The sequence below is a fragment of the Mustelus asterias genome, chromosome 21 (genome assembly GCF_964213995.1).
Source record: "Mustelus asterias chromosome 21, sMusAst1.hap1.1, whole genome shotgun sequence".
In the NCBI taxonomy this organism is placed as follows: domain Eukaryota; kingdom Metazoa; phylum Chordata; class Chondrichthyes; order Carcharhiniformes; family Triakidae; genus Mustelus; species Mustelus asterias.
Window position 1 is genome coordinate 16,066,136 of NC_135821.1, and position 23,768 is coordinate 16,089,903.

The 23,768-nt window shown below is 49.5% G+C and overlaps 1 protein-coding gene across 1 annotated transcript in view; it reads left to right on the forward strand.

Annotated features, from left to right (window-relative positions):
- The first annotated feature begins 13,242 nt into the window (after positions 1-13,242).
- Positions 13,243-23,768, forward strand: part of LOC144509142 (beta-1,4-mannosyl-glycoprotein 4-beta-N-acetylglucosaminyltransferase-like) — a 36,626-nt gene continuing 26,100 nt past the window's right edge. Inside the window, exon 1 of the mRNA XM_078237551.1 lies at positions 13,243-13,331. The gene's annotated coding sequence lies outside the window, so the exon portion shown is untranslated. The remainder of the gene's footprint in view (positions 13,332-23,768) is intronic.

Genomic DNA, 23,768 nt, shown 5'->3' on the forward strand with positions numbered 1-23,768 from the left:
AACTTCATTGCAGTGTGATGCGCGATATAACTCACGAGGCTAGAGGTGCTCGAGGAAATAAAGGCTTTTATTGACTACTACAATAGAGCTACCATATATAATACACGATCCCAGACTAAAGGGTCCCAGACAGAGCAGTGACCTTTATACCTCTCCCAGGAGGCGGAGCCCGACTGGGATGTACCATAATAACTATAATACAGGTAGAACAGCCCAACCCTAACCCCAACAGTAACATGTGGAAGAGCCCAACCCTAACCCCAACAGTAACATATATACAGACTCATAGTACTGGCCAGACCCTGGCTCAGCACTACCTGGTGGGAACCAACGATGGTTCACCACACAGTGTTAATGTAAGCCTACTTGTGACACTAATAAATATAAAGGGCGGGAGGGACCTGGGGATAAGGACTATTCACTGAGGGTTTATTTAGAGTTGTGGGGGAGGGGTTTAAAAGAAGGGGAGGGGGTGCGTCGGGGGTGCATTAGTTAGGAGATTCAGGTGCACAGAGAGACTAACAGTGGTGGAGATGGGAGGGGTCAGACAGGGAGAAACTGCAAGGCAGATTAGGATTGGTTTGAGGTGGATGTGAAATGTTCAGAGTGTGACGAGTAGAGTTGGTGAACTGCGGCTCAGCCAGTGCAGGGACTCAGATATGTGGCTCAGCCTTCTGGCTAAGATCAAGTGTAGTTTTGGCATCCTGCACTTGGTTGAAGCCAGTGAGGTTACACTGAGGCTTCATTTGAAGCAATGTTTTAAAAACGGCATCTCGGCCTTTTGGCTAAGATGCAAATGGGATCAAGCCTTGGTTGAAGGTACAGTGCCTACTCCAATCAGCTTGGATCATGTAGATCAAGCCCAAGGGAGGAAGCGGCCAGCCTGTCTTGTCGGCTTCGATCGGGAATGTCTCACTTGTTGAGACTTTGAACCGGACTTTGATTGGATTGGATACAAACAAAAACAAAAGTCAGGGACACAACGTCCTCAAGGCCCTGAGGGGAAAGGAGATGGTGGATCCTGCCGGAAGGTTCCCTGATCAGACTGTCAGTGTCATCTGGCAGAATGCCTCATCACCAGAACTTTCAAACAAGCACCAAGACCGAGCTGTTACATTCTTCGTCTATTTTAAGATAATTGAAATCTCCCATTATCGCGGCTCTATAACTCTCACACTTTCCTTTAAATTGTCTTTAAATTTACTCCTTTCCATGGCGTACAGTATCCACCCCAGCACTCTAACATCTCATCCATTGTTCTGTGATTCTCAAGAACGTCATCCCTTGCAACTGCTATCAACGGTATCTTTAATCAATATTACCCTCCTTTCCCTTTTTTTTATCTGCTGTATCTTTGCCAAATGCTTTGTAATCAGGAATATTTATTGCTCATTCCTCCCCTTCTTTGAGTCAGGTCTCATTTTGTTAATGCAAAAATATACCTCATTCGTAAAGTATCTGAAAGTACATTGCAAACATTTCAAAGTGGCCACCACATAAAGTGCGATAATATTCAGGTTTTCTGCACACATCACTCTGAGATACTTCAACACAAAGAAACATTACAGACATTCCAAAATTCGTTGGTCAGATCCTTCCTACAGGCCCGGAGTCTCCCCCCCATCCGCACGCTGCCCTCGAGGGAGGGGAAGAGTCCGTTGTCCACCTCCTTGTGGAATCTGTCTTTGCAAAGAAGGTTCTGGAGCGAGATACAAAGAACAAAGAACAAAGAAAATTACAGCACAGGAACAGGCCCTTCGGCCCTCCAAGCCTGCACCGACCATGCTGCCCCGACTGAACTAAAACCCCCTACCCTTCCGGGGACCATATCCCTCTATTCCCATCCTATTCATGTACTTGTCAAGACACCCCTTAAAAGTCACCACCGTATCCGCTTCCAATACCTCCCCCAGCAACGAGTTCCAGGCACCCACTACTCTCTGTGTAAAAAACCTGCCTCGTACATCTCCTTTAAACCTTGCCCCTCGCACCTTGAACCTATGCCCCCTAGTAATTGACTCTTCCACCCTGGGAAAAAGCTTCTGACTATCCACTCTGTCCATGCCTCTCATAATCTTGTAGACAGATGCAGTGGTATTTGGCGAGGTTGATTCTGACTCTGTGCTCTACGGGCTGTTCCCAGGGACGCACACCCAGACAAACATCAGCTGCTGCTGGAGGGTCATCAACTCGGTGAAAGACGTTCTTTGGATCGCCCGAAACTTGTTGGTCTCCCGGTGGAAAGAATTGTCCTCGATCGAGTGTTGCAGACTGGCACATTCCAAAGCCCAGGACTACGTGCTGAGGGACGCACTCAAGCCTGGGGCAGCCGCCGCAGAGGCGCAATGGGGGAAGGTAGCTGTTTAAGACCTTTCATCATAGTGAACCAAGGGGAGGGGAATTGTATAGAACTGTATAGGGCTGTGTGACTCACATTGACTGTATAGAGTGAATATTACATGCAGCACAATTGTATTGAAGCATCTCCAAGTGCAACTGGCTCAGGTAGAAAACTTAAATACCTTTGCACCATTTGTAAGGATCATTTTGAAATGTCTGTAGTGTTACTTTATATTAAGTATCTCAGAGTGAAGTGTGCAGAAAACCTGAATATTATCGCACTTTATGTGGTGGCCACTTTGAAATGTTTGCAATGTTCTTTCAGATACTTTACGAATGAGGTATATTTTTGCATTAACGAAATGAGACCTGACTTAAAGAAGGGGAGGAATGAGCAATAAATATTCCTGATTACAAAGCATTTGGCAAAGATACAGAAGATAAAAAAAGGGAGAGAAAGGAGGATAATATTGATCAAAGATACCGTTGACAGCAGTTTCAAGGGATGACGTTCTTGAGAATTATGGAAGAATGGATGAGATGTTAGAGTGCTGGGGTGGATACAGTACGTCATGGAAAGGAGTAAATTTAAAGACAATTTAAAGGAAAGTGTGAGAGTTATGGAGCCGCGATAATGGGAGATTTCAATTATCTCCCATTATCTTAAAATATATGGAGATTGTAACAACGTAAAGAACAGAGAAGAGGAGGAATTCCTGGAACAAGTGTGTTGGTCAGTGTGTCTCTAATCCCATGAGGGAGGAAACAGTGTTGGATCTTGTACGTAGGAACATTAAGGATTAGGAGCAGGAGTAGGCAATTCAACCCTTCGAACCCACTCCGCCATTCAATCAGATCGTGGCTGATCTTATCTTGGTCTCAACTCCACTTTCCTGCCTGCTCCCCTCTATCCTGCTTTTCATCAGACACATATCTCTTTCTTTCTTGAATCAGTTGGTTGATTCTGGCTCCACTGCACTGCGGAACAGTGAGTTCCACAGATTCACAACCCTCTTAGAAAATCATAGAATCCATACAGTGCAGAAGGAGGCTATTCAGCCCATCGAGTCTGCAGCGACCATAATCCCACCCGGGCCCTATTCCCGTAACCCCAAATATTTACCCTGATAAATCCCCCTGACACCAGAGTCAATTTATCACGGCCAATCAACCCAGCCCGCACATCTTTGGACTGTGGGAGGAAACCGGAGCACCCGGAGGCAACCCACGCAGACACGGGGAGAACGTGCAAATTCCACACAGACAGTGATCCGAGGCCGGAATCGAACCCGGGTCCCTGGCGCTGTGAGGCAACAGTGCCACCGTGCCGCCCCCGAGAGAAATAGTTTCTCTTCATCTCAGCTTTGAACCTACCTCATAGAATAGAAATAGAAACCATAGAAACCCTACAGTACAGAAAGAGGCCATTCGGCCCATCGAGTCTGCACCGACCACAATCCCACCCAGGCCCTACCCCCATATCCCTACATATTTTACCCACTAATCCCTCTAATCTACGCATCCCAGGACACTAAGGGGCAATTTAGCATGGCCAATCAACCTAACCCGCACATCTTTGGACTGTGGGAGGAAACCGGAGCACCCGGAGGAAACCCACGCAGACACGAGGAGAATGTGCAAACTCCACACAGACAGTGACCCAAGCCAGGAATCAAACCCAGGTCCCTGGAGCTGTGAAGCAGCAGTGCTAACCACTGTGCTACCGTGCCGCCCTCCTCTCGCTCTGTATCAATGACCTCTTGTTCCAGACTGTCCCACAAGGGGGAACATCTGTTCAACATCCACCTCATCAATCCCCTCTAGCATTTTATATACATCGATCAGATCCCCCCCCCCACCACCACCACCACCAGCCCCCCTTATTCTTCTGAACCCCAGCAGGTACAAGCCCAAGCTATCCAAGCGCTCCTCGTACGACAGACCTTTCATCCCCGGAATCAATCTGGTGAACCTCCTCTGAACTGTCTCCAATGCCACCACCTCCTTCCTCAAATAACGAGACCAAAACAGGACACAGTACTCCAAGATAAAAGCAAAATACTGCGGATGCTGAAAACTGAAACAGAAACAGAAAGTCCTGGAAAAGCTCAGCGGGCGGGATTTTCCAGCTGCGCTCGCCCCGAAACCGGAAAATCCCACCCGAGGTCAACAAACCTTTCCACAGTCCGCCCCTCGCCAGCTATGATTCCCATGGTGAGCGGAACGGGAAAATTCACCCCAGCATCTGCGGAGAGAGAATAGAACCAATGTTTCGAGTCTGGATGATCCTTCGTCAGTCGGAAGGTCGCCCTGATTTGAAACGTTGGCGCAGTACTCTAGGTGTGCTCTGACCTTATACAATTGTAGCAACACTGCTTTACTTTTAAAATCTAGTCCTTTTCCAATAAATGCTAAGATTTCCTTGCCTTGTCTTGCCTTTAATCCATCCTTGTTCCGAAAGTTGACCACATTATGAGCAATCTTTCTCCACTGAGTTCTATTCTCTGCTGCTCTCACTGCCTGTCCCGTAGCGAGGCCAGTCCATGTTCTGCTATTATCCATTCACAGCATCTTAGTTCTTCCTTGAGCATGCTTTCCAGGGTCCAAAAGAGAAAATGCTGGAAAATCTCAGCAGGTCTGGCAGCATCTGTAAGGAGAGAAAAGAGCTGATGTTTCGAGTCCAGATGACCCTTTGTCAGAGCTGTTTTCCAGGGTGTTTTGCCAGGGACCCGGGTTCGATTCCTGGCTTGGGTCACTGTCTGAGCGGAGTCTGCACGTTCTCCTCGTGTCTGAGTGGGTTTCCTCCGGCGCTCCAGTTTCCTCCCACAGTCTGAAAGATCACAGAATCACAGAAACCCTACAGTGCAGGAAGAGGCCATTCGGCCCATCGAGTCTGCACCGACCACAATCCCACCCAGGCCCTACCCCCATACCCCTACATATTTTTACCCGCTAATCCCTCTAACCTACAAATCTCAGGACACTAAGGGGCAATTTTAGCATGGCCAATCAACCTAACCCACACATCTTTGGACTGTGGGAGGAAACCGGAGCACCTGGAGGAAACCCACGCAGACATGGGGAGAACGTGCAAACTCCACACAGACAGTGACCCGAGCCGGGAATCGAACCCAGGAGCTGTGAAGCAGCAGTGCTAACCACTGTGCTACCGTGTTCTGGTTAGGTTAATTGGCCATGCTAAATTCTCCCTCAGTGTACCCGAACAGGCGCCGGAGTGTGGCGACTAGGAGATTTTCACAGTAACTTGATTGCAGTGTTAATGTACAGTAAGAAGTCTCACAACACTAGGTTAAAGTCCAACAGATTTATTTGGTATCATAAGCTTCCTTCATCAGGTGAGTGGAGAGTTAGGTTCACAAAGACGGCATACATAGACGGAGACTCAATTGCAAGATAATGGTTGGAATGCGAGTCTTTTCAGGTAACCAGGTCTTTACAGGTACAGACAATGCAAGTGGAGAGTGGGATAATCACAGGTTAAAGAGGTGTCAATTGTCTCAAGCCAGGACAGTTAGTAGGATTTTGCAAGCCCAGGCCAAGTGGTGGGGGTTACAGATAGTGTGACGTGAACCCAAGATCCTGGTTGAGGCCGTCCTCATGTGTGTGGAACTTGGCTATCAATTTCTGCTCGGCAATTCTGCGTTGTTGTGCATCCACTCGCATTGTCTGTACCTGTAAAGACTTGATTACCTGTAAAGCCTCGTATTCCAACCATTATCTTGCATTTGAGTCTCTGTCTATATGTGTGAACCCACCTCTCCACTCACCTGAAGAAGGAGCAACGCTCCAAAAGCTCGTGATATCAAATAAACCTGTTGGACATTAACCAAGTGTTGTGAAACTTCTTACTGTGCCCACCCCAGTCCAACGCCGGCACCTCCACATCAGGGTTAATGTAAGTCTACTTGTGACACTAATAAATAAACTTTAAACTTTACTTTAGCGTTACCTCTTTTTCCAAACACTGCCCTCCTGTTCGCATAGCATGTCCAAAATATGTGAGCTTCCTTGACATATCGCTGCCTCAGACAAGTTCCTCCCTCCACCAGCTTTCTCGAGCACCAACTCGATTTTCTGCTTGGATGCCCACGACACACGTAACATCCGTATGCGTCCTTTCATCTCAAATACTCTTCTTCAAACCTTGTCACTCTTCTTGATGGTCCAGCTTTCTCAGGCGTACATCATCACTGACCACACAATGGCTTTTGGAAGACACACTTTCATTATGAAGCATCGAATCCCTACAGTGCAGAAGGTGGCGATTCAGCTCATTGAGCCTACACCGATACAATCCCACCCAGGCCCTATCCCCGTAACCCCACTTATTTACCCTGCTAATCCCCCTGACACTAAGGGCAATTTTTTGTTAGCATGACCAATCAATCTAATCTTTTTTTTTATTCATTCATTTGTGGGACATAGGCATTGCTGGTTAGGCCAGCATTTATTGCCCATCCCTAGTCGCCCTTGAACTAAATAACTTGCTTGGCCATTTCAGAGAGCAGTCAAGAGTGAACCACATTGCTGTGGCTCTGGAGTCACATGTAGGCCAGACCAGGTAAGGACGGCAGATTTCCTTCCCTAAAGGACGTTAGTGAATCAGATGGGTTTTTTCCGACAATCGACAATGGTTTCATGGTCATCAGTAGATTCTTAATTCCAGATATTTTTTATTGAATTCAAATTCCACCATCTGCCGTGGCGGGATTCAAACCCGGGTCCCCAGAACATTAGCTGAGTTTCTGGATTAATAGTCTAACGAAAATACCACAAAACCATCGCCCTGCCCAAATCTGGGAGGAAACTGGAGCACCCGGAGGAAACCCACGCAGACACTGGGAGAATGTGCAAACTCCACACGGTGACCCAAGCTGGGAATTGAACCCAGGTCCCTGGCATTGTGATGCAGCAATGCTATGTCACCACGCTGCCCTTACAACCATGACCCATGATAAGTTGCTAGACTCTGCATCTTCCACAATGAGTGTCCCAAGGTAGTGGGATCTAGTTCTGGGGAATGAAGTGGGACAAGTGTCCAACCCTCATGGTGAAAAGTAAGGGACACCCAGCCATGGGAGGAGGGGGTCTCTACAAAATGGTTGTGGGTTTGCAAGAGCTGTTAGAGCAAACAAACAAGGGGAGAGTGCGCACTGCAAATATACAAAATTTAAAGGTCCGAATTATTGGACAACAACGCCCAACAACACGGGGAATTGGATTCAGATATGGGAGAAACATTTTTTTTAAAAGATGGCTGGTCACTCTGGGATCAAGTGGAGCATGTTTCAGTGGGGGAGCATTTGGGAAAGAGTGATCATAATATTATTAAGTTGAGAGTGGTTACAGATAAGGACAAGGAAAAATAAAGGCTTATAACTTTCAACTAGTGTCGGAGAGTGATGTCCCACTGGAATTACACTTACCCCCTCCGGAAAACTTCACTGAAACCTCCGATGGCTGGAGCTGCTGGGTGTAGGGTGGGGGGGGGGGGGGGGGTGGAGTGGGGGGGGGGGGGGGGGGCAGCAGCGAAAGAGTTTCGACAAGTCCCAGCGCAATCCAGCTCTGGGAAAATCTGAGGGAGGCCACACCCACTCTTTCACTGCACTGGCTGATGGGAAGCTGATTGGTTTAAAGGGCCCGGTGAAATTGATAGGCCAGGGAGAGGGTAAGTGTCCAAGGCAAGTGGTGGGATTTGGGTGGGTCGGGAATTGGGGTGGGCGGGGTGGAGGAGGGCGAGTGGTGGCGGGGTTGGATCCGGGGCAGGTACGGGTGGGATTGGTTCCAGGGGGGGTGTTGGGTCGGGGGGGGGGTTGTTGTTGGACACCGGGGGATGTTGGGGGGGTGCGGGCGGGGGGGATTAGAGTTGGGCCATAGGTTGGGGGGAGGCATCTCCTGCGACCGGGCATCTGGGGGTAGGGGGTTTGGAAAACTGGTTGGGGGGGAGGTGATTAGACAGGAGGTGGGAGGGATCCAGGGAATGGGGCCGTGCACAGCTTGGCCTGGGTATTAAAAATAGTTACTCAAAGTTCAAAGTGGTTTTATTTATTCTGGCTTTTTTGGAGTTATTATTGGCAGAATCATCCAAAGTTAGTGATTTAAATCACTTTGTCGATGGTTCCCAGTTCAGGGCAATTGTCCAGGAGAAATTAACGCTTCTAAACAATTGCTGTGTAAACGCTTACCTGGGGACTTCTGTGAGGGATTCACCAGTGCCTCTTTGGGCTACCCCCAAAATCCGACACTGGGGAGCCACGGGTCAAATGGTGAAAATATTAAAGTAGAGGGGTTCAATTTCAGTGACTGGAAGCAGATTTTCTTGGGGGCAATTAATAAAGGACAATAAATACACAGCCTTGCCAGTGACACCCGTACCTCAGGAATGAATAAAAAAGAACCTAGCCAAGTGGATTGAAATCAAATATTGATAGAAGGCCATTAAGTAAACAATGGGAGGCTTTCAAAGAGGGTGGCGCGGTGGCACAGTGATTAGCACTGCTGCCTCACAGCGCCAGGGACCCGGGTTCGATTCCGGCCTCGGGTCACTGTCTGTGTGGAGTTTGCACGTTCTCCCCGTGTCTGCGTGAGTTTCCTCTGGGTGCTCCGGGTTTCCTCCCACACTCCAAAGATGTACAGGTTAGGTGGATTGGCCATGCTAAATTGCCCCTTAGTGTCCAAAGATGTGTAGGTTAGGTTGATTAGCAGGGTAAATGAGTGAGGTTATGGGGATGGGGGGGTGGGGGGGGGGGGGGGGCAGGGGGGAGGTAGGCCTGGGTAAGATGCTCTGTCAGAGAGTCGGTACAAGCTCGATGGGACTGGATGACATTGGCACTGCTCCAAGCAGAAGTGCCACCAAGTCCGGGTGGCGTTGCTAAGGGACGTTAAGTTGGTAATGTAAGGCTGTGGCCAATCCAATCCTGCTCAAGTATGGGGGTTCTGCATTGCGTACCCCTGGTCACAAAGGGGAAGATAGACAAATGCGGCGATTACAGGTCAGTCAATCTAACGCCCATGGTTCAGAGACAATAATCTGAGACAAATTAATTGTCACTTGGAAAAAATATGAGTTAATAAATAACGGCCAACATGGATTTTCTCAACGCAAATCAGATTTGATCAGCTGGAGATGGGGATTTAAAGTAAAGTAAAGTTTATTTATTAGTTACAAGTAAGGCTTACATTAACACTGCAATGAAGTTACTGTGAAAATCTCCGAGTCGCCACGCTTTGGCGCCTGTTCGGGTACACTGAGGGAGAATTTAGCACGGCCAATGCACCTAACTAGCACGTCTTTCAGACTGCGGGAAGAAACCAGAGCACCCGGAGGAAACCCACACAAACACGGGGAGAACGTGCAAACTCTACACAGACAGTGACCCAAGCCGGGAATCGAACCCGGGTCCCTGGCGCTGTGAGGCAGCAGTGCTAATCACCGTGCCACCCCAGGGACGTAAATCCCAGGGATTTGGTCGTGCAGTGGGTATTGTCATTGGTCTAGTAATCCAGAGGACCAGGGTAATGCTCTGGGGACCCGAGTTCGAATGCCACCACGGCAGGTGGTGGAATTTGGATTTAATAAAAATCTGGAATTAAGAAATCTAATGATGGCTAATAATGAAACCATTGTCGATTATCGTAAAATGTCCCCCTGAGGGAAGGAAATCTTCTGTCCTTATGAGGTCTGGTCTAGATTACAGATGTGGAGATGCCGGCGTTGGACTGGGGTAAACACAGTAAGAAGTTTAACAACACCAGGTTAAAGTCCAACAGGTTTATTTGGTAGGTGTGGCTTTTGCTACCAAATAAACCTATTGGACTTTAACCTGGTGTTGTTAAACTTCTTACTAGATTAAAGACCCACAATAGTGTGTTTGAAAATGACCTCTGAATTGGCCAAGTTAGCCCCTCAGTTTGAGGGCAATTAGGAATGGGCAATGGGAAAACAGAATACATTGATGAAGTAACAGGAAGGGTTGATGAGGACAATTGATGCTGTGTTGACTTTCAAAGGGAATGTTGGTAATGTTTTGCATGATGTGGAGATGCCGGCGTCGGACTGGGGTAAACACAGTAAGAAGTTTAACAACACCAGGTTAAAGTCCAACAGGTTTATTTGGTAGCAAAAGCCACACAAGCTTTCGGAGCTGCAAGCCCCTTCTTCAGGTGAGTGGGAATTCTGTTCACAAACAGAGCATATAAAGACACAAACTCAATTTACATGAATAATGGTTGGAATGCGAATACTTACAACTAATCAAGTCTTTAAGAAACAAAACAATGTGAGTGGAGAGAGCATCAAGACAGGCTAAAAAGATGTGTATTGTCTCCAGACAAGACAGCCAGTGAAACTCTGTGGGAGTTACAAATAGTGTGACATGAACCCAATATCCCGGTTGAGGCCGTCCTCGTGTGTGCGGAACTTGGCTATCAGTTTCTGCTCAGCGACTCTGCGCCGTCGTGTGTCGCGAAGGCCGCCTTGGAGAACGCTTACCCGAATATCAGAGGCCGAATGCCCGGTCACGGTCACGGTACCCTGACTTGTGGCTTGTAGATGGTGGACAGGCTTTGGGGAGCCATGAGGCCATGAGCCATGAGGTGAGTTGCTCACCACAGTATTCCTAGCCTCTAACCTGCTCTTGTAGCCATTGTGTTTATGTGGCAAGTCCAGTTGAGTTTCTGATCAGTGATGTGGAGATGCTGGCGTTGCACAGTAAGAAGTCTCACAACACCAGGTTAAAGCCCAACAGGTTTATTTGATAGCACGAGCTTTCGGAGTGCTGCTCTTCATCAGGTGACTCGCCTGATGAAGGAGCAGCGCTCCGAAAGCTCGTGCTATCAAATACACATGTTGGACTTTAACCTGGTGTTGTGAGACTTCTTTCTGGTCCATGGTAACCCCAAGGATGTTGACAGTGGGGAATTCAGTGACGGTAACACCATTGAATGTCAATGGGTGGTGGTTAGAGTGTCTCTTATTGGTGATGGTCATTGCCTCGCATTTGTGTGGCATGAATGTTACTTGCCACTTGTCACGCCAAGCCTGGATATTGTCCAGATCTTGTTACTTTTGAACATGAACTGCTTCTGGATTTGAGAGTTGCGAATGGTGCTGAACATTGTGCAATCATTGGCGAACATCCCCACTTCTGACCTTATGACAGAATACAAGAATAAGGACGTTATGCTCAGATGATTAGGTCAGGAACTTAATACATTGGCAAAGGTGAAGCTGTGTCTAGTGGCAGAGTTGGGCAACCAGAGGACATGGGATTAAGATAAAGAGGAGAGATGAGGAGAAGCTTCTTCGCACACCCTGTGATCATGGCCTGGAAGCAGTTTCCATAATAATTCTCAAAATGAAATTGGATTACGGGGCACCATTTTCAGGGCTTTGGGGGAAAAGAGCAAATGAGTGGGACTAATTGGGTGGCTTTTTCAAAGAGCTGGCACAGGCATGATGGGTGAATGGCCTCCTCCAGTGTTGAGGTCCTGTGATTTTAACAAGCCACATGCTCCTCTACCTGCCTTGATATTGACCCATGACTCACCTATCTCCTATTATTTAACAAAGGGGGCATGTTAGTCAAATTGAACAGAGACGGAGAGAGCCTGGACTGTATGTGGGTTCAAACATCCCTCTCTGCGAGCCATTTCCCCTCCGCTGGGCAATGCCATTTGGGGTTCTATTGGGCGGCACGCTGGCACAGTGGTTAACACTGCTGCCTCACAGCACCAGGGAGCCAGATTCAATTCCGGCTTGGGTCACTGCCTGTGTAGAGTCCGCACATTCCCCCCATGTCTGCGTGGGTTTCCTCCGGGTGATCCGGTTTCCTCCCATAGTCCAAAAGATATCATAGAATCACAGAATTCCTATGGTGCCAAAAGAGTTTATTCGGCCCATCAAGTCACAATGAAGCAATCCCTTTAAGAGGTGAGGGGAAGTGGTGAGGCAGTCCCTTTTAGAGGTGAGGCAGGTGGGGTGAGTAGATCTCTTTAAGAGGTGAGGGGGCGGTGGCGAAGTGGTTCCTTTAAGAGGTGAGGGGGTGGTGGTGAGGTAGTCCGTTTAAGAGGTGAAGTGGGTGGGGTGAGTGGGTCCCTTTAAGAGGTGAGGGGAAGGTGGTGGCGAAATGATCCCTTTAAGAAGTGAGGAGGAGGAAGAGGAGGAGGGGGGGATGAATTGGTCCCTTTAAGAGGTCAGGGCGGTGGGATGGGGCAGTCCCTTTATGAGGTGAGGGAGGTGGTCCCTTTAAAAAGTGAGGAGAAGTAGTGAGGCAGTCCCTTTTAAGAGGTGAGGTGAGGTGGTTCCTTTAAGAAGTGAGGGGAGGTGGTGAGGCGGTCCCTTTATGAGGTGAGGGGAGGTGGTCCCTTTAAGAAGCGAGGGGAGGTGGTGAGGCGGTCCCTTTATGAGGTGAGGGGAGGCCGTCCCTTTAGGAGGTGAGGGGAGGCCGTCCCTTTAGGAGGAGGGGAGGCAGTCCCTTTAGGAGGTGAGGGGAGGCCGTCCCTTTAGGAGGAGGGGAGGCCGTCCCTTTAGGAGGTGAGGGGAGGCCGTCCCTTTAGGAGGAGGGGAGGCAGTCCCTTTAGGAGGTGAGGGGAGGCCGTCCCTTTAGGAGGAGGGGAGGCAGTCCCTTTAGGAGGTGAGGGGAGGTGGTGAGGCAGTCCTTTTAAGAGGTGAGGTGAGGGGAGGCGGTCCCTTTAAGAGGTGAGGGGAGGCGGTCCCTTTAAGAGGTGAGGTGAAGGGAGGTGGTCCCTTTAAGAGGTGAGGGGAGGTGGTGAGGCGGTCCCTTTATGAGGTGGTGGAGAGGGAGGGATGGGGAAGTTGAGCTGGTCCCTTTAAGAGGTGGCGGGAGGGAGGGATGGGGAGGCGGTCCCTTTAAGAGGTGGGTGCGGATTCTCTGCGGCGCGCGGAGCCGAGACTGAGCGAGAGACCGAGAGCGAGCGGCCCGGAGCGGCACCGAGAGGCCGGGGGATGGGTGAGTGACAGAGACCCCGGCCTGGGCCGGACCCCCCTCCCCCGCACCGGGCTGCAGCCCCTCAGTGTGTGGGGGGAGGGCCTGGACACCACCACCCCCCCCTCCCTCCTCCTCCTCCTTCACCCCCTCCGCTCCTCGCCCCCCAGTCACTCTGACCCTCCTCCTGGGCTGGGGTCTGAATCCCCTCATTGTGTGTGGGTTTTATTTGGGGGAGGAGAGGGTCTGAACCCCCTCCCCCCCCGGGCTAGTGGATGAATCCCCCTCTGTGATTTTTCTTTTGGGGGGGGGCAAAGGGCTGTGATGCCCCCTCCTCCCTCCCCATTGCCCCCTCCTCCCTCCTCCCTCCCCATTGCCCCCTCCTCCCTCCTCCCTCCCCATTGCCGCCTCCTCCCTCCTCCCTCCCCATTGCCCCCTCCTAACCCCCTTCTCCACCCCCCCAATTCCATTCCCTCCTCCCTCCTCTCCCCCATTTCCCTTCCTACACCCTTTCCCCTTCCCTCTTTTCTCCCCCCCCCCATTCCCTCATCCCTCCTCCCCCTTCCTCTCCCCATCTCCTTCCTCTCCCATCTCCCCCCTCTCCCCATCTCCCCCCTTCCTACACTCCTTCCCCCCCCATTCCCTCCTCTCCCCATTCCCCCTTCTTACCCCCTTTCCTCTCCCCATTCCCCCTTCTTACCCCCTTTCCTCTCCCCCATTCCCCCTTCTGACCCCTTTCCTCTCCCCATTCCCCCTTCTGACCCCCTTTCCTCTCCCCATTCCCCCTTCTGACCCCCTTTCCTCTCCCCATTCCCCCTTCTGACCCCTTTCCTCTCCCCCATTCCCCCTTCTGACCCCCTTCCTCTCCCCCATTCCCCCTTCTGACCCCCTTTCCTCTCCCCCATTCCCCCTTCTGACCCCCTTTCCTCTCCCCCATTCCCCCTTCTGACCCCCTTCCTCTCCCCCATCCCCCTTCTGACCCCCTTTCCTCTCCCCCATTCCCCCTTCTGACCCCCTTTCCTCTCCCCCATTCCCCCTTCTGACCCCCTTTCCCTCCCCCATTCCCCCTTCTTACCCCCTTTCCCCTCCCCATTCCCCCTTCTTACCCCCTTTCCCCTCCCCATTCCCCCTTCTTACCCCCTTTCCCTCCCCATTCCCCCTTCTTACCCCCTTTCCCCTCCCCATCCCCCTTCTTACCCCCTTTCCCCTCCCCATTCCCCCTTCTTACCCCCTTTCCCTCCCCCATTCCCCCTTCTTACCCCCTTTCCCCTCCCCCATTCCCCCTTCTTACCCCCTTTCCCCTCCCCCATTCCCCCTTCTTACCCCCTTTCCCCTCCCCATTCCCCCTTCTTACCCCCTTTCCCCTCCCCATTCCCCCTTCTTACCCCCTTTCCCCTCCCCCATTCCCCCTTCTTACCCCCTTTCCCCTCCCCCATTCCCCCTTCTTACCCCCTTTCCTCTTCCTCCATTCCCCCTTCTTACCCCCTTTCCTCTCCCCCATTCCTATACTCCTTCTCCCCCCTTCCCCCCTCCTTCTACCCCCCCCCCCTGTTTTCCCCCACCATTCCCCCCCCCCCCCCCCCCCCCCCCCCCCCCCCCCACATTTTCTCTTCCTCACCTCCCCAAAAGCTGGGGGGGAAACCAGCTGCTGTCGATGGAGATGGAGCTAAAAAATCAGCTTTGGAAAATGTAAACAATGAACAGTCAGTGAGAGAGGGAGAGAGAGAGGGAGGTATGTGAATTGATGCATTTTCCAAGGAAGCAGGGGAAAGAGTGTAAACTAAATGTTGTTTTTCCATGGGTTTACCCCCCCCCCCCTCCCCCCAAAAACACACCCCAATCTTGGGGCTCTATAGATCTTTCACGGTGGCAGGGCAAGTTGACCAGGCTATTGTGTTTTTCGAATTAAAAGCAAACAGATAGGGTCCATCTATTTTTTTTTTAAAACCTAAAGGTAGCAGATCGAAGCAAGGGTTTTATGATCAGCCTTTTTTTTTGTTAAGGCAGACGATAACAGAATGTTATTTTGCCTCAAGGCAGTGAACGGGGGGGAAAAAAAAAGCAAGGGTTTTACGATCAGCCTTGCAGACACCGCTTAGGCCCCTGTTAGAATGTTGTCCTGTTATCGGCATCACCCTCTAGGAAGGGTGTCAAGGCCACCGAGGGGATCCGGGAGTGGATTTGATAGATGGGACTGTGGCTGCGGGATTTTGGTTATGTAATAGGGACTGGAAGAGCTGAGGCTGTTCATCTTTTGAGCAGAGAAGGTTAAAGGGAGATTTAATAGCGGCATTCAAGAGGACTCCGATCTAATGTGTTCTGCAGCTGAACCGAATGAAAATGCACATTTTTCTTGCAGGGTGTTGTTGTGATTGGGAATGTGCTGCCTAAAAGGAAGCAGATTCATAGTAAAGTTTATTAGTCGCAAGCAGGCTTACATTAACGTTGCATTGAGATTACTCTGGAAATACCCTAGTCACCACACTCTGGTGGTGCCTGTTCAGCCGGGTACACGGAGGGAGAATTTAGCATGGCCAGTCCATCTGACCAACACGTCTTTCGGACTGTGGGAGAAAACCGGAGGAAGCCCACGCAGACACGGGGAGAACGTGCAGACTTTGCACGGACAGTGACCCAAGCCGGGAATCGAACCCAGGTTCCTGGCGCTGAGGCAGCAGTGCTAACCCACTGTGACACCAACAACTTTCACAAAGGGAGTTTGATAAAATTCTTGGAATGGGGAAGCAGGGCTGATTGGATAGCTCCTGCAGTGGACCCGCATGGGTTGAATGGCCTCCTTGTCTGATGTATAATCTCTATATAAGCTTCAAGACTCTTCCGGCTGTATATCCGTATTTCTTTAACTTTGCTCTTGTCCCTTTGTCTTCCCTCACATGCCTGGGAAATGTTGCAATTATGTTGACTTCAGCATGCCACCGAAACCACACACAGGCAGTCTGTGGTTTTTGGCAGTGCCAAGTTTTAAAAGTTTTCAGATGTTTATTGGACAGGCGCTCCTTTTTAAAATGTGGACTACGCTCCCCCGGCGTTGGGTTTGGACTGTTGGGTGGTGGATTGCTGGCTGAGTAAATCAGTCTGGGGCTTGTACCTGCAGACTATCGATTTCCCTGGGGCTAAGGAAAACTAGTTTCTAAATAAAGGAATTAAATCTAAATTTCTCACTTGTTGCCGCCTGCGTAAAACTGGCCTTGTAAAGTGTAGGAAAACTTGGGACGGGATAGTTGGAAACAGAATTTCATTTGGTTGTTTGCTCAAATTAAGTTTATTTATTAGTTGTCAAAAGTAGGCTTACATTAATCTCTACTGTTTATGTCTTTATTTTTCTTCTCCCTATTTTATCCCTCCCTTTCTTACCCTTTCTCCCCTTTGCTTCCCTTTCCCCCTTTTTTTACTCAATTTTATCTCTCTCCCACACCTCCCCTCTGCCTTTCCACATCTTCATCTGTCACAGTTTACCCTCTGATTTCAGCTTCTCTGCCGTTTGGCCATTCGCACCTTCTTCTATTCTCTCTATGGGCTGCCATTAGCAGCCTTTCCCCTTGTTTTTGTGGCTATGCTTCATCTTTCATTCCCACAGTGTAAATATCCCCCACTTTCTATGCCTTTTCATAGAATCCTACAGTGCAGAAGGAGGCCACTTGGCCCATCGAGTCTGCCCCGACCACAATCCCACCCAGGCCCTACCCCCATAACCCCATGCACTTACCCAGTCCTCCTAACACTGAGGAGCAATTGAACATGGCCAATCCACCTAACCTGCACATCTTTGGACTGTGGGAGGAAACCGGAGCACCTGAAGGAAACCCACGCAGACACGGGGAGAATGTGCAAAGTCCACACCGACAGTGACCCAAACTGGGAATCGAACCCAGGTCCCTGGAGCTGTGAGACAACAATGCTAACCTCTGTGTCGTAGCTTTGACAAAGGGTCATTTGGATTCAACGTCAGCTCTTTTCACTCCTCACAGACCTGCTGAGATTTGCCAACATTTTATCTTTTGGTTTTAGGCTTGCATTAACACGGCAATGAAATTACTGCGATAATCCCAAAAAATGAATTTGATGGTTGTCAAATTCATCCTTGGAATTCCTTTCGGAAGAGTGACTTTTTGATTTATTATTGTCACGTGTACTGGGATACAGTGAAATATATTTTTTTCTTGTATGCTATACGACAATGCATACTGTTCATAGAGTAAATAGGGGAGAAGGAAAGGAGAGGGTGCAGAGTGTAGTGTTACAGTCATAGCTAGCGTGTAGAGAAAGATCAACTTAATAAATGGTAGGTCCGTTCAAAAGTCTGACGGCAGCAGGGAAGAAGCTGTTCTTGAGTCGGTTGGTACGTGACCTCAGACTTTTGTATCTTTTTTTCCCAACGGACGAAAGTGGAAAAGTATGGCCAGGGTGCGTGGGGTCCTTGATTGTGCTGGCTGCTTTCCTGAGGCAGCGGGAAGTGTAGACGGAGTCAATGGATGGGAGGCTGGTTTGCGTGATGGACTGGGCTGCGTTCACAACCTTTTGCAGTCTTGGTCAGAGCAGGAGCCCATACCAAGCTGTGATACATCTGGAAGGATGCTTTCTATGGTGCATCTGTAAAAAATTGAGTCATAGCAGACATGCCGAATTTCCTTAGCCTCCTGAGAAAGCAGAGGCGTTGGTGGGCTTTTTTGACTATAGCGTTGGCGTGGAGGGACCAGGACAGGTTGTTGGCGATCTGGACACCAAGAAACTTGAACCTCTCGACCATTTCTGCTTCGTTGATGTAGACATACTACGCTTCCTGAAGTCGATGACTATCTCCTTCATATTACTGACATGTAAGGGGGAGATTATTGCCGCCGCACCCAGTTCATCAGATTCTCCGTCTCTTTCCTGTACTCCGTCTCATCATTGTTTGCGGTCCTTCTTGGACCCTTGGAGTGTAGAAATGCAGTCTGACAGTGTGATGTCCCAGTATCTACAAGAGAAACAGCTAGTACTGGATAATTCCAGGCCAGGAGTTTGGGATCTGGATGATGGAGAATTTTGAAATCATCTTCAGCTAATCTCGCCTGGAAGTTGCTGTGAGTGATTCGAGGAGGTAACGGGGGTTTTGTGGGCCTGGGGCACCTGGATCTTCGGAGAGATTTTTGCAAGATAACAGCAGATCGAGGCACGTGGAGTTAGAGGGAAGAGGACAGATTGGATTAGAGGTTGGTCGGCATTGATAAAGCAGATCAGGAGGTGCTGCAGTTACTGTGTGGTTGGGGAGTCATGTTCAATTCTAAGTTTGGTGAATGGCGGTAAAGTAAATCCCAGCACCGCAAGAGGATCGGGACGGGATGGGTAACGGAAATGGCAGATTGGAACTTCGAAACATAGAAAATAGAAGCAGGAGGAGGCCATTCGGCCCTTCGAGCTGACCCTCCTATCACCATCACATTCGTTCTTTCTGCCTGTACCCTGCCCCTGACAGCTTTAAAACTGTGTCAATAAGCAAACTGCAAAATGTTACCTTTTTGAGAGGAAAAATTGTTGTGTAGAAGTGGAAGATTCACTTCACAAAATGTTAAAAGCAACACTTGAAAGCTATTTTTCAAAAGGAAAGCTAATGGAGTCCACACGATGGAGTGTCAGGCTTAATTACTGGAGACCGAGAATATTAAAAAGTGGATGTACTGAGATTATTATTATAGACGGGGCGGGGGGAAGATTGAGGCAACAGTGAGTTCTGCACATATTCACAAGTATTGCCCAGTATGGGGGCAAGCAAACCAAGATGTCAAAATTTGAGCTGGAAAGGAGATTACGGAGTTATTTGATGGAGATGTTTAATAATGCAACAAAATTTGAGCAACATTCCGGCTGGTGACCTAACTCTTCGAGTGAGTTTCCAGGAATGTCCCAAAGGAAGGAATTGAATTATAAAACTTGCCCCAGGCAGCTGCTGTTTTGTCGCCGCCCCCTGCCCCAATGTCAAGGTTTTAAGTTTATTTACTAGTGTCACAAGTCGTCTTACATTAACACTGCAGTGAAGTTACTGTGCAAATCCCCTAGTCGCCACGCTCTGGCGCCTGTTCGGGTACACTGAGGGAGAATTTAGCACTGCCAATGCACCCTAACCAGCACGTCTTTCGGATTGTGGGAGGAAACTGGAGGAAACCCATGCTGACGTGGGGAGAATGTGCAGACTCCACACAGACGGTGATCCAAGCTGGGAGTCGAACCCGAGTCCCTGGTGCTGTGAGGCAGCAGTGCTCACCACTGTGGCCACGGTAAAGGGTGATGGAAATGGGAGCTGTAGAATAGGAGGAACACCGAGTTCAGCAAGCTGCAAGATTGGATTAGCCCAAAGCATTGGAATAGTCAAGTCTGGCGGTAATCCAAAGGCTTTGGGTTTTCCCGTTATTTTTCTCTCTCTCTCTCTCCCACACGCACTCAATGTTGGACTAATAAATTGGAGGCAGGAGGGGAGTGGTTGAGAGGTGATGGGGTGAGGTTAGAGAGGCTGGTGTTTTCAGTGTTTATGTGGTACCTACGTTGTGCGTGCATGGGGTTGATGTCAGATGAGGAGGGTCCCCAAGGATAGACTGTTGGGGATTCCAGAAGTAACAGTGTACAGGAGCAGAAGGGGCCCATTGGAAATGAATTATCTGGCAGTGACTTAGAACCAAGCAAGGGCAACCAGGCAGTGAAGCTGGCGGTTCTGCTGCTATTGTCTTGGCATGCACTGAATGCCATTCATCCATCATCCTGTGCTTGCCCACGTCCGGCTTGGCGAAGCTTCATTTTTTTTTTCCTAAAAGTTTTTAATTTTCAAATCTCTCCACGCCTTGTGCTTTCCGATCTGTTACCTCCTGCAGCCCCGCAACCCTGTGAGATACCTGCGCCCTTCCAATTCCCACTATTGGCGGCCGTGCCTTCAGACTCTAGAATTCCCTCCCTTACCCTTCAGCCCCCTCAAGATAGAAATATTCAGCACAGGAATTGCTCTTTGCAGATATGACTATTCATAGTTTGTGTAACATGTGGAAAAGTGCCGACATTGAGGCCAAACTGGTTGGAGCACTTGCTCGGAATAAGGAAATTCTCCCTTTGCGTGTGTTGTAAAACGGTGTACGAATATTTTTTGGATTAAAGTGTACCCTGCTCCTGTCGGTGCCCAGACTGGAGAGGGCACTGCTGTGATGTCAGAATGGTTCAGTGATGTAAGCGTGCAGATGTTAGTTCACCAGGTAATTCATGATAGTAAATGTTCCCTTTGGGGCCCTGTTCCCTTTCAGAACATCCCCCTGGTTGTGTGTCACCACTCTCCCATCTGACCCCCTCCTCGTTCATTTATCATGTGTTGCTCCACTTTGTTCAGTGCCGGGTCGTTTGAAAGACGCACGCAAGATCTTTCAAATCGCCGTTGAATTGTGTCGGGTTCCCTGGTTTGGGTCAGTGAGCAGATGTAGCGCTCGGCAGGATGGAGAACTCGGAGACCAGCAGGTAGAGCACATCTGACCAAGTGGAGTGTTGGTCGTGCTGCAGTTGGGCCCCTTTGCTTGAGGGTACTGGCACAGTCATTGTATAGGGTTCCTGCTCTTAACTGTAAAACTCTACAGTGCAGAAGGAGGCCATTGAGTCTACACCTACTCTCTGACAGAGTCATTTTGCCCAAGCCCTATCCCTTTAACCCCGTGTATTAACCCTGCCAATCCACCCACTACAAATCGCTTGAGGGGCAATTTAGCATGGCCAATCTGCCTAACCTACACATCTTTTGGCCTGTGGGAGGAAACTGGAGCACCTAGAGGTGCAGACGGGCGGAGAACGTGCAGACTCCGCACAGACACCCAAGCCAGGAATCAAACCCGGGTCCCTGGCGCTGTGAGGTAGCAGTGCTAACCATTGAGCCACCCCATTGGTGGCTTGCTCCCTAATGTGAGTTGATGGACACGGAGCCTAGCTGGAATATCCGCGACTGGTGTGACGGTGACTGTCAAACCCGGCTGCGGAATTAGTTGACACTCCATGGAATTATCATCCTCGAAAGGGTTGGGATCTTTGGGAAAAGGGAGCAAGCGGTGAGGGAGGAGGGCATCAAACCCTTTGTGGCTTGGTATCTGGCTTCAAGGTCAAGCGTATTTTGACCACTGCTCATCCATGGTTTAGCCAAACCTTGGGTGGGATTTTCCAGCCACGTTCACCCCAAGACTGGAAAATCCCACACTTAAATCAACTGACCTTTGCATGGTCCGTGTCCCGCCCGCTGCGTTTCCCGTGACGGGCGGGATGGGAAAATTCCTCCCCTTGTCTCCATTCTCTAAAAGACTTTCATTTATATAGCAACTCAGAACCTCCTAAGGGGTGGTTGGCACCTGCTGCCTCACAGCGCCAGAGATCCGGGTTCGATTCCTGGCTTGGGGTCACTGTGCGGAGAAGCATTCTCCCCGTATCTGCGTGGATTTCCTCCGGGTGCTCCGGTTTCCTCCCACAGTCCGAAAGACGTGCGGGTTAGGGTGCATTGGCTGTGGTTAAATTCTCCCTCGGTGTAACCCGAACAGGCGCCGGAGTGTGGCGACTAGGGGATTTTCACAGTAGCTTAATTGCAGCGTTAATGTAAGCCGACTTGTGACACTGATAAATAAAGTTTTTTTTTTTTAAAAACTGGATTTTACAATCAGTGAGTTGGCGCTCAAAGCGTCGTCGCTGTCTTAATGTAGCAAACACAGCTGTCAGTTGCTGCACAGCAAGCTCCTACAGACAGCAGTGTGATCATCGCCAGGTTATCTGTTTTTGTGATGTTGGCTGCGGGATAAATACCAGCCAGGCCTCTTGAGGGGCCTCTGCTGCTCTTCAAAGCAATGCCCGTGGGATCCTTTATGCACACACCTCGAGGGAGCAGGTGGGACCTTGGTTTAACACCTCATTTTGAGCAGTGACACTGCAGTGCTCCCTCAGTCATGGCACTGAGATGTCCGCTTGCACATTGAGCTGGGCACACTGTGAGACCGAGTCTCACCTGGCAATGTACAGTAACCAATACTTTTCTGTCTGCTGTTTTTAAAAAAAAAAAAATCTCCTATCTTCAGCGTGGCACCACTTCCTCCTCTCGTCACTAGTGTTTACCACAAGCTTAGTTTATTTCCTGTAAAGGATTTGACCCATTAACTCGTCTATTTGCACGATTCACAGGTCTGCCAAGTACTGTTTCACTTGTAACACAACGCCCCCCCCCCCCCCCCCCTCCTCCACCCTCCCCAAAACTCCTCACACAAAGGAGCCTTGGCCACTTGACAAAAATATCATTCTCTTTCCCCCTCCAGAATGATGCCTGTCCCATGTTGGAAGGTCAGCCCTGCCCACTGTACTTGCTTAGTTCATCTGCATTCCTATCTCCTGCACCCACCCCATTAGCTCATGTACAACTGCTCCAGATCCACAAATAAGCAATCTGGTCAGAAATAAAACCCACTAATGGATGGATTCCTGTGATATTCTCATTGGTAATGACGGCAGAAATATTAATAATTGTGTGGCCTCACCATTCACTGGGGGGGGTGGGGGGGGGGAAACATGACATTTAAGAGGGGTCAGGAATTATATGCCGGTATATTTAAGCTTGGGGGAGAGAGAGAGAGAGGATTGATAAACTAGACTTGAAGGATAAAACCCCTGGTCTGGGTAAATTGTGTCTGTGCTTATTAAGAGAAGAAATAGCAAATTGACAATCGGATATCTTATTAGTGGACATATGTGGTTCCTATGTGAGAAAAAAGGAGATGGAACAGTGGATCAGTTATAGTCGTTTTTAAAGTTTATTTATTAGTGTCACAAGTAGGCTGACAACACTGCAATGAAGTTACTGTGAAAATCCGCTACTCGCCACACTCCGGTGCCTGTTCGGGTACACTGAGGGAGAGTTTAGCACGGCCAGTGCACCTAACCAGCACGTCTTTTGGACTGTGGGAGGAAACCGGAGCACCTGGAGGAAACCCATGCAGACACGGGGAGAACGTGCAGACTCCACAGTTTCTTCCCTACTGCCATCAGACTTTTGAATGGGCCTACCTTGCATTAAGTTGATCTTTCTCTACACCCTAGCAATGACTGTAACATTGCATTCTGCACTCTCCCCTTTCCTTCTCTATGAGCGGTATGCTTTGTATAGCATGCAAGAAACAATACTTTTCACTGTATACTAATACATGTGACAATAATAAATCAAATCAAAAGAAGGTGGCAGAGTTTGTGTGTTTCAGAGGGCGGGGGGTGGCAGTGTGTGTTTGGTGCCTAATAAAGTCAAGGAAAGGTCTGAGGTGTGCAGTTTAACAAGCCAGGAGTCGAACCCGGGTCCCTGGCTGCTGTGGCAGCGGTGCTAACCACTGTCACCATATCATACTTGAATATTCAAACCACTCCTCATGTTCCTTGCTTTCTTGGCAACACCTTCCAAACCCGTGATCTCTTCCACCT